Source organism: Pan troglodytes, chromosome 14 (genome assembly GCF_028858775.2).
Source record: "Pan troglodytes isolate AG18354 chromosome 14, NHGRI_mPanTro3-v2.0_pri, whole genome shotgun sequence".
Lineage (NCBI taxonomy): Eukaryota > Metazoa > Chordata > Mammalia > Primates > Hominidae > Pan > Pan troglodytes.
In genome coordinates, this window is record NC_072412.2 from 37,113,544 (window position 1) to 37,125,683 (window position 12,140).

The following is a 12,140-nucleotide window of genomic DNA, read 5'->3' on the forward strand; positions in this document are numbered from 1 at the left end:
TGAGAGTGCTCCAAAAATGTAAACTAGAGAATTGAGCATCTGAGGTAATTGTCTTGCTCTTATTTTTATGCTGTTAAAATAATTCATTATTTATATTCTTATAAATCAAAGAATGTGTACTGTTAGTGTGCATAAAATTATTTTAAGAACTGGATAATAGAAAGCATTGGACAATATATCATCTATACTAAAATAAATATTAAAAATCATAAAGTTTATTCATAGTCCCTACGTTTGTGAGTTGCCGCAGAAGCCAAGTAGCCTGTGTGATTTTGCTTGAAAGTACATCATTCTGCGCTAGAAGATGATTTGAAGGTACTGCTAACTACAACCATTTCACTAAAGACTTAAAAATGCATGCCTTCTGGCCGGGCGCGGTGGCTCACGCCTGTAATCCCAGCACTTTGGGAGGCCGAGGCGGGTGGATCACGAGGTCAGGAGATCAAGACCATCCTGGCTAACACGGTGAAACCCCATCTCTACTAAATATATATATATATCTATAAAAGTAGCTGGGCGTGGTGGGGGGCGCCTGTAGTCCCAGCTACTCGGGAGGCTGAGGCAGGAGAATGGCGTGAACCCGGGAGGCGGAGCTTGCAGTGAGCCGAGATCGCGCCACTGCACTCCAGCCTGGACGACAGAGCAAGACTCCGTCTCCAGAAAAAGAAAAAAAAAATGCATGCCTTCTTATAAGACAATTGAGCAAAGCATTGTCTCTTATATAGGGAAATAAATGAGGATGTTATTATTCATTATATGTACACATTTAGGACAAAAAAACCTCATTATCAAATATGAAGTTTGTGCCCAATTTTAGAAAATGTGCATACATAATAACACTTTGTAGATATATGTCATGTTCGAATTTTTTTTTACTAAAAATGAGTCACTTGTATTTATTAGCACAATATTCTTTTAAAAAATTAAATTTAATTTCATTTTAAGTTCTGGGATACATGTGAAGGACGTGCACATTTGTTACATAGGTAAATGTGTGCCATGGTGGTTTGTGGCACCTATCAACCCAACCTAGGTATTAATCCCCATATGCAATAGCCATTTATCCTGATACTCTCTCTCCCCACCAACACCCATGACAGGCCCCAGGGTGTATCATTCCCGTCGCTGTGTCCATGTGTTCTCATTATTCAGCTCCCACTTATAAGTGAGAACACGCGGTATTTGTTTTTCTGTTCCAGAAAACTATACATTAGTTTTCTAAGTATAATGGCCTCCAGCTCCATCCACGTCCTTGCAAAGGACATAATCTCATTCCATTTTATGGCTGCAAAGTATTCCATGGTGTATATGGACCACATTTTCTTTATCCAGTCTATCATTAATGGGCATTTGGGTTGATTCCATATCTTTGCTATTATGAATAGTGCTGCAATCAACATACACGAATGGCCATGCATGTTTATAATAGAACAATATATCTTTCTTTGGTTCTATACACAGAAATGGGATTGCTGGGTCAAATGGTATGTCTTATTCTACCATCTTTGAGAAATCGCCACACTGTCTTCCACAATGGTTGAACTAATTTACTTTCCCACCAACAATTAGTGCCTCAATTTCAGAACTTGTTATTGGTCTATTCAGGGATTTGACTTCTTCCTGGTTCAGTCTTGGCAGGCTATATGTGTCCAGGAATTTGTCCATTTCTTCTAGATTTTCTAGTTTATTTGCATAGAGATGTTTATAGTACTCTCGGATGATTGTTTGTATTTCTGTGGGGTCAGCGGTGATATCCCCTTTATCATTTTTTTACTGTGTCTATTTAATTCTTCTCTTTCTTATTCTGTATTAGTCTAGCTAGTAGTCTACCTATTTTATTATATTTTTCAAAAACCTGCTCCTGGATTCATTTATCTTTTTTGAGGGGTTTTTCATGTCTCCATCTCCTTCAGTTCTACTCCGATCTTGGTTATTTCTTCTCTTCTGCTAATTTTAGGATGTGTATCTCTTGGTTCTCTAGTTCTTTTAGTTGTGATGTTAGGGTGTCCATTTGAGATCTCTCTAGCTTTTTGATGTAGCACAATATTCTTAATATATTTGCTTTTTGAGGTAGAAATGACTTTTTCTTGGTCAGATATGTGTGATAATAGTCTAAATCCATTTTTTAATCTTATCATTTAAATGTTGTATTGAACTAGAATACATAGGCCCAAAGTACACAAATCAGAAGTATACAACTTTATTTTCACAAATTGAAATACATTGAGTGATCAGCACTGATATAAGAAATAGGTCATTACCAATATTCAAAAAGCCAACTTCCCAGTCACTGTTTCTTCACAAAGGTAATAACTATTATGATGTCTTACTCCACAGATGTATTTGTCCTCTTAATGGTATTTTTATTAATAGAATTATGTACTATACATACTCATTTATACGTGAATATTTTCATTAGAAATTATATTTTGAGAGTTATCCATTTTTATAGGTAGTGATATTTTTATCTTAATGTTTCAAAACATTTGTTATTAACACTGCTATGAACGTCCTTGTACATGTCTGTTAATGATCATATGTACATATGTATATTGGAATATATATAAAGATATAGATATAGATAGAGGAGTGGCTGAGACACTAAGTATGCATAATTTGGCTATGTTAGATATTGGTAAACAATTTTGAAAAGTGGTTACCATTCACTCTTATTTGTGTCTGAGAGTGCTACATCCTTGCTAACACTCGGCATTATCTTTTTTATTTTAGCCATTCTGGTAGCTAAAGAATTAGAATTACTAATTACTAATTAGTAGAAACAATTACTACTACCACTCTGGTGTGGTAGTAGTAATTGTGGTTTTAGCTTGCATTTCCCCATGCAACTCGATTCCTTACACAGATTTCATATGTTTATTAACCTGATGACATTGTAAAATGTCACTGTATGTCTTTTGTCTATTTTTTTCTATTGCTCTGTTAATCTTTATGTTATTGATTTGTATATATTGGCCAGGTGCAATGGCTCATGCTTATACTCCCAGCATTTTGGGAGGCTGGGGTGGGAAATAACTTGAGCCCAGGAGTTTGAGACCAGCCTGGGAAACATAGTGAGACCTCATCTCTACAAAAAAATAAAATGTGTTAAGACAGGTGTGGTGGTGCAAATCTGTAGCCCCACATATTAGGAGTCTCAGGCAGGAGGATTGCTTGAGCCCCAGGAGTTCGAGGCTGCAGTGAGCTATGATTGTACCACTGCACTCCAGCCTGAATGACAGAGAGAGACCCAGTCTCAAACAATTAAAGAAAAAATTTAAAAAGTAAAAAGAATGATGTGTAGATATTTATATATTCTGGATATGGGACTTTGTTAGATATACGTTCGACAGACAGCTTCCCACATTCTTGTTTGTTCAATGTCTTTACAATATTTGTTTGATAAACATAGGTTCTTAACTTTAATAGTTTTATCAATTTATTGAATTTTACCATCACTGTTAGCAATTTTAGTGTCCTGTTTAAGAAATCTTTGCTTACCTCAATAATATAAAATATTTCCTATTTTTCCCACAGTTTTATATAGAGATCTGCAGTCAATCTAGAATTGATTTTTGTGAATGATCTGTGCTTGAAGGCAAGATAAAATTTTATCTATATGGCTACCTAGTTGCCCCAGCACATTTATTTGTAAAACTGTCCCTTTCCTCACAGTATTGTGGTATGACATTTCTCACAAATCAAATTACCCCGTATGGGCGGGACTGCACATTTGACTTCATTCCATTAGTTTACTTGTCCATATGGCATTGTCTTAATTACTGTAGGTTATTTTTCCAGAAATCTACTGTAAAATTTCCCTAGCTTTACTCTTCTTTAAGATTTTCTTGATTCTATTTAGCCTTTTGTGATTTTCCCAAATTAATTTTAAGCAGCCAGTGAGTTTATACACCCACACCCCCACACAAATAGTACAAATTTGTTCACATTTTGATCGAGTTTTGCACCGATTCCATAGATTAATCTGGGAAAAGTATGTCTTTAAATTATTGAGTCTTGGAATTTATTAACAGTATCTATCCTTCCATTCTCTGAAATCTTTTTGATTTCCTAAATAATGTTTTGGAGTTTTCATTTTAGGGTTCTTGTACAACTGTTTTTAGAATTATTGCTAGGTACCAAAGTTCTTTTGATACTAACAAAAATCAATCCCTTGTAAAATTTGTGTTCTCTATTTTCTGCTAGCATGTGGAATTACATTGAATTTTGTATGCTGACCTTGTATTCAGCAACTCTGCTAAGTTTACTTATTAATCAGTGGTTTAGGGGCTTTTTTCTTGGCATGGCTCAAAATTTAAGATTAAAAGCTGGGCACAGTATATGGGATTCTGGATGGTGGTTTCTTCGTCTAGAGAATGTTTACTTTTTCAGACAAATAGAGCAGGACTGATGACTTCAATATGACAAGGAACAGAGCTTTCTACATTCTGCAATACAATATTGGCGATGTGCCAGCTGCCTTTGTATTGCCTGTGCTTCTAGGACATAATCTTCCATAAGCTCGGTTTGGAAACCAGCTCTGCCCATGGCTGGTTCTGAACTCAAATTTAATTATTAATTATGTTTTGCCTTGGTAAATTTTTAAAAATGCTCTTTCTGAAATTTTAGAATAGCTTCTCTGTTACTAGTAAATTGCTCTCAATAATTTTTACTTATGATTCCCTCATGAACAATATTTCATGTATGTGCATATTTACATACCTATATACCATGAACATAAGCAAATACCTTATAAATACAGCTGTGTGTGTGTAAGAACTGTGTAAGATCACACAGTTATATTTATAAAGCATTTACTTGAGTATGTTCACACAGACACACATACACAATTATTCAACTGTATATATTTCAACATTATTCTGGGTTAATCAAAAGATGGAAAAGTTGGATGAGTTGACGTAATTCACAGGTATTCTATATCCATGATCTTAAAAAATCTGTGTTCAATTATATTGAGGAAGTTTCATGGATGTCCACATCATATGAATTAATACTAGATTTAATTCCTGAATCCAAATGACTTTTAAAATCTACTTAGACACTGAAAAGGTGAATTTTTAAAGAAAAAATAAATAGTAAAACCTTGAAATTGTTTCTTTTAATTTTAAAACAACTAAATACACTTACCCAATTGTTTTCAGGGATTTTTAAATTCAAGCATATAATGAAGCTTCTTTAAAATCTAAGCTAGAAACCCATATTCTCAGGCATAGTCTACATAAGTTGCATTTATGGGCACTGGGATTTTGCTAGCAATATTCACCACTGTATCTCCAACTTCCTTAAAGGTGTGTGTCAGTAGCCCTGAAAATAATCAAAACTGTATTTTTGATTACATAATCAATATTTTATAGCTGAAAATGAGCAAACAATAAGACAGTAGGAAATGTCTATGAGAAAATACCAAGTCTCAGCACAAACAGTTGTGAAACATATCACTATTGGCAGGCAATATAGCTGGGGTACAATCTTTTGCTGAGGTTTTGCCACTGAAATCAGTTGCACTCAGCATGGGCTGTAGTTGTCAATACTTCATGCATAAAATGAAGAAATTCAACTGTGTTTTCTCAATAATCAGATACTGCATTAAATGTTAATCCATTATTTAATAGCTCTTCAGAGTGATTCCTCATCAAAAGCAATTTCAGACAAAAACTAGAAAGTTAATATTAAAATGAAAATTGTCTTTTAGGTTTTTCACCGTGACAGAGAAAAATATCTGTAAATCACACATAATATAAAAAATATAGTTTTTCTTAGAAAATGGTGATACAAGAATTGAGAAAGTAACATTTAAAATTTTAAAAGTGTGGGCCTGGCACTCCACATTTGTGGAACATAGAGTTCCACAAAATGAAACAAGAGATTGTTTGAGAATGTCAGATGCAATCCCAGCACTTTGGGAGGCAGAGGCGGTTGAATCACTTGAGGCCAGGTGTTTGAGACCAGCCTGGCAAACATGGTGAAACCCCGTCTCTACTAAAAAATAAAATACAAAAATTAGCTGGGCACAGTGGTGGGCTCCTGTTATTCCAGCTACTTGGGAGGCTGAGGCAGAAGAATCACTTGAACCCAGGAGGCGGAGGTTGCAGTGTGCCGAGATCATGCCATTGCACTCCAGCCTAGGTGACAGAGTGAGACTGTGTCTCAAAACAAAACTAAACAAATGTAAAAAGTGTGATGCACACTCAGAATGTGTTCGTTTATGAATGACATAACACAAATTTCAGTCTGCTCAGGCAGCTCTTAGTTATAAGTCAGCAGAACAAAATAAAAAATGAAGATGCTTAAAATGGTAGTCGATTATTTTCCTTTAACTTGAATACATTTCTACTCAAATTAAAATTTGAATATATTTTAGAAGATATCTAAATTTTTTTTTATTTTACCCAGCTGTAGTTTCTAATCTCCATCTTTAAGCTATTTTTCAGTCAGTTACACATAAAATGAAAATTCTCATTTCTCCTTCTTTCTACCCTATTTTAGAAAATGTTTGCCTCTCACATAGCCTCATTTGAGCCCCAATTAGTGGGAATGTTTGAAAGAAAATAATTTATCTCTCAATTTCCTACTTAAAGCATGCTTTTGCCGTACTTTTCACATTCATTTCAATATCATAGAGAAGCCCAATGTCTTTCTGTAAAACAAATGACTGAATGTTTCCTATTAAATGTCAGTGCTGTACCTTTCAATGGTTGCAGGATAGAAAGACAGCTACTTGGTTCAGTCTTAGATGAATAATGTCAGTTTTATATAAACATTGGTTTTAAAGGAAAGACTGCACCACTTATAATAATAGTTGCTTCTCTTTAAAAATCTTCAGGACAGAAAACAATGTCAAATATTAATTCAAATTTATAACTAAATTGTGGTATCTTATCAAAAATCTCAAATAATGACAATATGACCTAACTGACTTCTGCTTTCAGAATATTATGCTTGAAAACATCTAGTTTCTAGATAAATTATAAAAAATATTTTAAATGTCTTGCCAAACACAATATTAAGAAAACTAAGAAACAAAAGAAATTTAAAAATCAACATACTGTTAGGACAAAAAAAAACCCTTTTTTAAAAAAACATAAGAATAAGTGTTTAATCTCTTACAAATAATTCATTAGATTAAATAATGAAGGATTGTTTCCTCAAAGAAAGATTGCGTGTAAAGGAATGAAAATGCAACTATGAGCAGACAACCCCAAAATAAAAATTGTGTATCTATGTTTTAGCTCCAAGTTGTGGCTTAAAGTAGTCTCTCCTAAGATTTTGCAATGAAGGTCTATATCACTTGAGGTTCTAATTTGTAGTATCCACAAGGTTAGAAGACCTCTATCTAAGAATTAAATTATCTAAGAATTAAAATATCTAAGAATTAAAATATCTAAGAATTAAATTAAAATGTTATTTGGTACACATAGAGATAAGATTAAATATTTTCTGATGAAAATATGATGAAAACTTCTTCAAATAAAGATCCTTGAGCCAATGCTTATGCAAAATGAAATCAAATATAAGAGTTAAAAATGTATAAAAAATCAATATGAGTGAATACAGAAAAAAACTTGAGAATTTTGGAAAAAATATAAAAGATAAAAGAAAAATAATTAATTATAAATGAATTTAAAAATAAGTAATGAACTTGAAATAAAATAGTTGTTATGAATTAAAAGGCCCCCTACCATTTCCCAGAGGAAATGTTACTTGGCAAAAACTACTGATTTGAAAGAGAAAAAGGGATTACCTTGTTCTTTGTGACTTTTCGAAATATAAAATATTCCTTCTCTTTTTTGCAGAGTGTGTATTTGTGTCCAAGATGCATAAAGTGTTCATGTCTGAATTTCAGTCCTTTTTATTTTGACCACAGTGTCTGCTTACAGGCAGTCTGCCCATGTCACTCTGTGCTGCCCACGTGCCTGGCCACACACAGCCCAGCATGCACTGAGCCCACAGTCAGGTGATTCAGGGAAGGGGCTTCTTGGCAAAATAACTTTTCAAACTACAGAGAATACTCCACCTTTTACCTACACCTCTCAACTCAGAGGGATAGGTAATGCATAGAGTATCGACAGTAAAAAGGTACCAGCAATCTTTTAAAAACAGCTGATGAATAAAAGAGATGTGCAGAAATGACCAAAAAGAATGTTATTTTGAAAGAAACAGTTTATTGATTAGATGAAAATACAAGAATAATTAGGAACCATAGAGAACTGTGATGATCGTTGCATCCATCAAACAACAGAAAGATAATGAAAAAGCTTTCTGATTTTTATGAATTGCTTATTCATTTTCTTAACCTCTGCCAATTTTGTATTAAGTATCATAATATTTGATTTTGAGTGGGGAAATGATTCATATATTCTCTTTAATGGGTTGCCTTCTTTTTAGTGAATTGTAAGAGCTCATTTTATGTCCTAAATACAAGCCCCATTGTCAGGCATAGATTTTAGGAGTATTTACTCCTGGTGTGGCTTGCTGTTTGTATTTCGTAATAGTGACTGCGGAAGACTCAAAGAGTTTATTTTGATGAAATCCAATTTACTAAATGCTTCCTTTTAAAGTTTTTCTTTTTGTGTCCTATTTAAATTCTCTTTGCCAAACCCAATGTCATAAGACTGTCTCCTATGTTTTCTTCTACAAGATTTACAGTTAGGCCCTTACAATAGGTCTATTCGAATTATTTCTTATATATGGTATGAGATACATTGTGTAGTATCACATTGTAGTTTTACTTTATAAAATAATATTATTTTTTCTGTGCTTTCTGTGAACTCATATCTGTCTCTGTCTCCTACTCTTGCTCTTTTTTTAAGTGCCTATCAAATCTTTTGCCCACTATTTTTTTTTCAGTTCAGTGGTTTGTATTATTATTGAGTTGTAGAGCTCCTTATAAATTCTGGAGACAAGATTTTGGTCATATACTTGCTTTGTGAATGTTTTTTCCAGCTGTGGCTTGCACATTTGTTTTCTTTTATAATTAATTAATTAATACTTTCTTTGAGACAAGGTCTTGCTCTATACCCCAGGTTGGAGTGCAGTGGTAAGATCACAGCTCACTGCTGCCTTGACTTCCTGGGCTCAAGTGATTCTCCTGCCTCAGTCTCCTCAGTAGCTCGGACTACAGGTATGTACCAGCACACCTGACTAATTTTAAAAAATATTAATTTTTTAATTGACAAATAAAAGTTGTATATATTTATTGTGTACAACATGATGTTTTGAAATATGGATACATTGTGGAATGGCTAAATCAAGCTAATTAATATATGCATCACCTTGAATACTTATTTTTTTGTGTGGTGAGAACACTTAAAATCTACTCTCTTAAACAGTTTTCAAGTATACAATACATTGTTATTAACTACAGTCATCATGTTGTAAAATAGATCTCTTGAACTTAGTCCTTCTGTCTAACTGAAACGTTTTATCCTTTGACCAATCTTCCTTAACTCCCACCCCACTTCCGGCGCCTGGTAACCACCACTCTCTGCTTCTATGAGTTCAGCATTTTTAGATTTCATGCATAAGTGAGAATATGCCATACTGTATTTGTCTTCCTGTGTTTGTCTTATTTCACTTAACATAATGTTCTCCAGGCTTATCCATGTTGTTACAAGTGACAGAATTTCCTTCTTTCTTAGGGCTGAATAGTATTCCATTGTGTAAATATATATTTTCTTTGTTCATTCATCTGTTGATGGACACTTAGGTTGGTTCCATATCTTAGCTGTTGTGAATAATGCTGAAATCAACACCAGAGGGCAGATATCCTTTGACATAGTGATTTCATTTCCTTTGTGTATATACCCAGTAGCGGGATTGCTGGATCATAGGGTAATTCTATTTTTAATTTTTCAAGGAACTTCCATACTATTTTTATTAATACCTATAGTAATTTTCATTCCTACCAACAGGGCATAAGTGTTCTATTTTATCTACATCCTCAAAAACACTTGTCTTTTGTTTTTGATCAAAGCCATTTCAACAGGTATGAAATATCTCATTGTTGTCTTAATTTGTGTTTCCCTGATGACCAATGATGTTGAACCTTTTTTCATATATCTCTTGGCTATTTGTATGGCCTTTTTTGAGAAATATGTGTTCAGGTCCTTCACCTGTTTTTTTAAGTGGCTTCTTTTTATTCTTACAATGCAGTTGAGTTCTTTATATATTTTGGATATTAATCCCTTAGCAGATGTATGTTTGTAAATATTTTTCCTGTTCTGTAGGTTGTCTCTTCACTCTGCTGATTGTTTTCTTTGCTCTCCAGCACTTACACATTGATTTTCTGATATTTTCAATGAGTACTTTTTTTGACAAAGTCTGATTTATTGTTATATATATTATTCAAAAGTTATTGCTTTCTGTGAATTGGTGAAAAAGCTTGTATCCCAAGTCATAAAATATATTTCCTTCTTCTTTTCTCTAAAAGTCCTATACTGATTTCTTTTATCTTTTAGTCTACATTCTATATCTAAACAATTGTTTTGCTTAATGTAAGGTAAGAGTCAGACTTCTCTTTTTCTTTTTTTCCCCATGAATATACATTTTTCTATAGCACAACGTGTTGAAAGAAAAACCTTTTCTTTCTCCCTTTAATTTGATTGTCTGTTCATAAGTCAAATGATACTATATAAATATTTATGTATGACAGTATATAAATGCGTATGTATGTTTTAACTTTCTATTTTGTTACATCAAACTTTTGTGCCAGTACTTATGCCACTACTGCACTGTCTTAATTAGTGTAGCTTTATATTACCTCATGATGTCATGAGGTAATCTTCCAACTTTGGTTTATTTTTCAAGATAGCTTTGGTTATTTTAGATCTCGCATTTCCACATAAAGCATAGATTTAGCTTGTCAATGTCTATAAAAACTCTTCCAGCATTTGGATTTACATTGAATTTGTATTGAATATATGGATCAGTTTGTGTAAAGTTGATGTTTTACGAATACTGAGTCTTCCAACCCATGAATCTTGTAAAACTCATTCTTTAGATATTTACATAGATGGTCTTTAATTTAGTGCAGCAATGTTTTATATGTTTTAATGCAGAAGTTTTGCATATCTATTAAATTTATTCAAAGACATTTTATGTGTAAGGACAGTGTTTTAAATGGCATTGTTTTTCTTCATTTTGTTTGCTGGTGGTATGTATTAACCTTGTATCATGCAACCTCATTAAATAAATATATTAGTTCCATAGTTTTGTTGTAGATTCCTCAGGATTTGCTATGTAACTAATCATGACGTTTGCAAATATAAATGGTTTACTTCTTCCTTTTATATCTTTATTGTTTTTAAATCTATCTATCTGTTTTCATTGTTTTCCTTTCCTGATTTCATTGGAGAAGAGCTCCAGTGCAGTGCAGAATAGAAGTGGTAGAAATGTACATCACTTCCTTTTTCAATATTCAAATATTTATTATTTAGCTGTAGGCCTTTTGTAGCTGCCTTATATTAGGTTGAGGAAGTCTCCTTATATTCTTTAGTTTGCTGAGAGTTTTTTATCTGTTAAATTTTGTTATATGCTTTCTTAGCATCTATTGAAATGAGAACAGTTTTTGTCTTTTATTCTCTTTTTATGGTAAAATGCAATGGTTGATTTTCAAATGTAAAACCAATCCCAAATTACTCAGATTAATGTTGATTGTTCACAGTATACTAAACTTTTTAATACTACTGTATTTGTTGGCTAGTACCTGCTAAATAATTTTGTATCTATATTAATTTAGAGATATTGGTGTATATTTTAAACTACAGCTTTGTTATATTTTGGTACAGGTTGAGTATCCCTACTCTGAAATGCTTGCAACCAGAAGTGTTTTGACTTTCAAATTTTTTCAGATTTTTGAATATTTGCATTATCCTTAGGTTAAGCATCCTTAATCCAAAAATCTGAAATCCAAAATGTTCCAATGAACAGCTCCTTTGAGCATCATGTTGGTGCTCAAAAAGATTAAAATTTTGGAGAATTTTGGAGTTTGGATTTTCAAATTAGGATACTCAACCTGTATTAGAGTGATGCTGATTTCATAAAATGATTTTAGGAGGGCGCCTTCCTCTCCTGCTTCTTGGAGTAGTTCATGTGATATTGGTATTTTCTTCTTGAATGTTTGG

At 33.1% G+C, this 12,140-nt stretch overlaps 1 long non-coding RNA gene across 1 annotated transcript in view; it reads left to right on the forward strand.

Moving 5' to 3' along the window:
- Nucleotides 1-12,140, forward strand: part of LOC129136818 (uncharacterized) — a 113,562-nt gene that overhangs the window by 69,295 nt on the left and 32,127 nt on the right. Inside the window, exon 3 of the long non-coding RNA XR_008538779.2 lies at nt 9,042-9,139. This is a non-coding gene — a long non-coding RNA (uncharacterized LOC129136818). The remainder of the gene's footprint in view (nt 1-9,041; nt 9,140-12,140) is intronic.